Source organism: Dermacentor andersoni, chromosome 6, assembly GCF_023375885.2.
Source record: "Dermacentor andersoni chromosome 6, qqDerAnde1_hic_scaffold, whole genome shotgun sequence".
NCBI lineage: Eukaryota > Metazoa > Arthropoda > Arachnida > Ixodida > Ixodidae > Dermacentor > Dermacentor andersoni.
Window position 1 is genome coordinate 140275723 of NC_092819.1, and position 4325 is coordinate 140280047.

A 4325-nucleotide genomic window follows, 5' to 3' on the forward strand; every position below is an offset into this window, starting at 1 on the left:
AGTTCGACTGCTCCAGTCCCTGCTTTGGCAGCCTGGTAGGTATGATATATCCAACCGCAGGCATCACAGGGATGATAAACCTTGAGTCTGAAATGTTGGTAATATCTTATCGAATCGAAACATCGAGACTACGAGTCGAGAAACTCGCTGTGTCATCAGTGAGTAGAATAAGGCGCATCCAGGGAGTATATATTAAAAAAATCTTAAGCGCAACCTGAACCATTGAGACAACTATGTTATGGTATATACTGGGGCATTCCTCGTTCAATACCTAAATATCGGATATTTACGTAAAGTGAAACGGTAAAGAGCCCAACACTGAAAATATTCACAGTGTGATCCGTGGTCACCCTAATTTCGCAAGGAGTAGAAAAGATAGCGCGTCTCCTCTTCGCATCCTTCGTTTCCATGAACATGCGCAACAACTCAATTATAACGACTGCGTAATTTGTACAGTAAATTGTGCCCATCACCATCAAACCTATCTACCCAGCCGTATATTCATTGTGATTAAAGCACGTTTACACAATTATGTTCTCAACACGCATTTTATTGCAGGCGAGCGGGTCATCCAGAGCATGGCAACAGTGGAATGCCTAGATTCAGCACGCACGGAAATTCACTTTTTTCCCCAGTTCTGGATACCTGCTCCTCCTCCCACACCTCCGCCGAGGCTAGCGAGAGCTTCTTTCGGAGCCATGACGATCAAAGCTGAAACGTAGAAGAAAACAGCTTGAGGCCTTTTAAAAACTTTTCTAACAATAACCGTTCTTCAAAATGACGTGTGATTTCTGGCAAAAGTCATGGGTTGCATTTACAATTATTGAGGCAGCATATTAGAACAAATGTTCTGGTTGTCAGATGAAGAAACCAACAAATATTTTTGCCAGTAGTTAGGGAGCAATTTGCCCAAAAAGAAGGGAGCCGGTACACCCTGCTCGACTCTAGTTTCAGATAACCATGTTGACGGCAGCGGCATAATTTTTACGTTCACTGCCTTTAACAACCTCTCTGAGAAGCAGCAATGAAATGTTTGGCAGTTGAAAAGCCCACTGGGGGTCTGTGCTGCCCAAATTGTGTCCCGCCACAAATGGTTCCCCGAAATGATCAACTCCTGTTAAGATTTCGACACCACCAAGAGCGCAAGGCAAATTCAGAACATGGTTCACAACTCCCTCATTCTTCCAATTTTCTTGCATTCAATTTCACAGAATTCATATTTGAAGGCATGTGTAATAAATCTAATAACCAATAACAGCAGCATTAGACAGCTAACTACAACAGGGTCTAATAAGAATAAGATTGAGTGTTCTAAGCTGAAAACAGGTCTGCTGTTGTATTACCAAATTACCAAGCACACAAGTGCTCAACATTATTTTCTTCAGCAGACATTTTTGAGTATCATAGTCGATCGAAGAATAACGCTCAACTTGAGGAAGAATAACCGAAACTGTACCGGAAGAGTTTTTGCAGCGTAAGTTCGATGGTATTGGTTAATATTTAGTCGATACATATATTCGACATTTACTCAAAATGTTTGGTACCCGTATTCCACTTGCAAAGCCTTATTAGCAATCAGTGATCGGGAACGCTGCGCTATATATAATCGAACTACATGAGACATTGGTAGACAAATGCTTGAAATATTTCATGAGGAATATATGAAAAGCAAGAATTTTATCATAGAATGTTGCTGACAAGCTTGGCTATAAAGTTCATTGATATACGCTAGGTTTGTTCATTGGCTTACTTTGCTTTCAGAAAACAACGGTTACTTCAAAAACATTTAGTTCAGCATTTATTTTGCAAAGGGCACAGCAAATCATTTGATTCTCCTGTCATGAGCGCTTGGAGGGTAGGTTCTTATTATTTGTATTGCCCTCAAGGTTCAGGAAAATTGTAGCGCACATTTCCTGCGATATTTATGAAAATGACGTGAATGCGTATTATCAGAACGCAGAACGGTAAAATACTTTTTCTTTCAGTGGTTAAGTTATGAGCAGCAACTGGTACCATAAAAATTGTCACACTTCCATGATCAACCTAAAATCATGCGAAGATGTCACTGCTTCGCAATTGTAGTGTTTGTATATATTCGATTTGTTTGTTTTAGAATTTAGGTTTAATTTAGCTAATTGTAGCTTTTGTTTTGCCATGAAGTGAAAAAATAGGCAATGTATAGAAAGCAAATGGTTATCTTCACCAATTACGATTGCGGCGACAGACAGAAGGTCCACTCCAAACAGACGGTTCATGTTGCTTGCGCTGCGGAAATATAAATTGTGCCACGTATGAATTCAACAGGAAAACTGCATTCGCTTTCATTTAATAAACATGTTATGCTAAACGCTGACCGGGCAACCGTATTTGGAACATTGGAATGCAGTAGAAGACTGAGAATATGGTTGTATCAATACATATTGATTTTGGAGGGAAAGATCAAGCCCTTATACCTGTGACCCGCAGCTTCTTAACATAGAAAGCGGGAAATAACATTCGAACACCACGCATGCTACATGCAGTTCTATGGTCTTTTTTTTTGTAAAATGGAAATCTGTAGCCTGCATTAGTATTTCTATTTCCAGCCAGGCTACTGAATTCTGCTTTATTTGTGTGTTAAAATTTGTTTTCGATTCTTCGTGAATGACTCCATTTCTTCACAGTGCTATAGTTATCTTGACAAAGAAGCGGTGTCCCAGCTTAGGGTGTACCTAAACCAGTGTCCCACAATGCAGGTGATTCTTTGGAAATTTAGCCAGCTCTAAGGAATCTCGATCCTCAATCGAACACACATAGGTTTGACTCTTCATTGTCCTTTCTCTTTCAAAAATATAATAACGGCCTCATTAGCCTGCGAGTAGAATTCTTTTCACTGGAACCATTTTATAGATAAGGTTTCGAACGGAAACTTGCAGGTCCTGACATACCTTTTCATGTGGTTGAAACTATGTAGAACATTTTTAACATTAAAAATTTTCTAACTAAACTATGAAAATTTTATGCGGTGTATTCAGAAACACCAAATGACATTCCTTTTTCTTTTCAGAGACTTTTTAAATAAACCAGTATACCCAGGACACTCACTGCTGGTACAACTTATGTGCCCAAAAAGTGCCTAATAAAATATTGCTCGAAATCGAGCAACAAAAAGACTTATTCTCACCAGTGAGACTGTCGATGGCAGCGTCTGAAATGTCGCGGGGTAAATGAATGAATTTCTAAAGATTGAGGCCTCGTTTATATGCTGCAAAAAGTACTTGCGATTCTTCGTTTTACCAGTTGTGGCGAATAAGTTAAAATAATAAAAGCGCAATTTTGCGGAACATCGTTCTAACGAATATTTGACCCTTCGGATGGAAGTGCAATGGTTCGATAAAAATCATACACGGGATTTGGGAAAAAACAAGCTCACTAATGAAATGTTCCTGGCGCCAATAATACAACATAACAATAGAAAGAATGGCCAAGCGAAAACTTGGATAATTGCTTCAAACGTGCGGCAATTTTGCGTTTTGCCTAATTAGAGGGCAGGAGCGCCTATGTTGCGCAGTGGGCAAATGCTTGCCTTGTATTTTTCGTTCTGTAAAATGACATTAAGTGTAGAGCAGCTGCCATGAAGCAACGATTCCATTACAGCATCGTTACTTTCTCTCTCTCAATTTTATATTGCCTTTTCCTGTCTCCATGCAACCGCTATCACCCGGTTTTGGAATTAATTGCATATCGTGGATAGGGCAGTGACAACAAGAAGATGGCCATTGGAAAACCCTTAGAAAGGAGGCACCAATTTTCTTTTGATCACATCTAGCTTGTATTGCATTTCTGTCGCAACAATTGCTGGTTTTACTACTTCTATATACTCGTCAAAAGAAGCTCATGGCACCGACCTGTTTCTACACCCTTGTTCAAGATGTGCGCCACAAAGCAGCGACCAAATAAAAGAATTGAAGATACCCCATATTAAGAACAGTGACGTTTTACTCTAAAAGTGAAAACTACAAGTGGAAATATACCAAGAATATTACGTCGTAGATAACTGAAATAAAAATGTTTAATTCTGCAAATCTGCACAAAGCATTCCACTTGATAACACATCTTAAAAGTTGTCAGTGGAACTACATCAGGGAAATTCATATTGTTAGTATTATTAAGAAAGGGTGACAACAAAGAAGGTTAATTAAGTTCGAACGGCAGATCTTGTCCCAGCTTATTAGATTAGGAAATGAATGCTCTTAAGCAAGCAGCTTTTTTTTCTTTTGAGATGTGCTGTTCAAAGTAGATTTCACGACTGCAATTTTATTTGTTTATTAGGCACGCGTTTTGAG

General features: G+C 39.1%; 1 long non-coding RNA gene across 1 annotated transcript; it reads right to left on the reverse strand.

Annotated features, from left to right (window-relative positions):
• Positions 1-571: 571 nt before the first annotated feature.
• Positions 572-3199, reverse strand: LOC129382649 (uncharacterized). The gene is made up of 3 exons (XR_008610688.1): positions 3164-3199; positions 2204-2265; positions 572-711 (listed from the first exon to the last, which is right to left on the reverse strand). It is a non-coding gene; the product is annotated as an uncharacterized lncRNA (long non-coding RNA).
• Positions 3200-4325: the final 1126 nt, after the last annotated feature.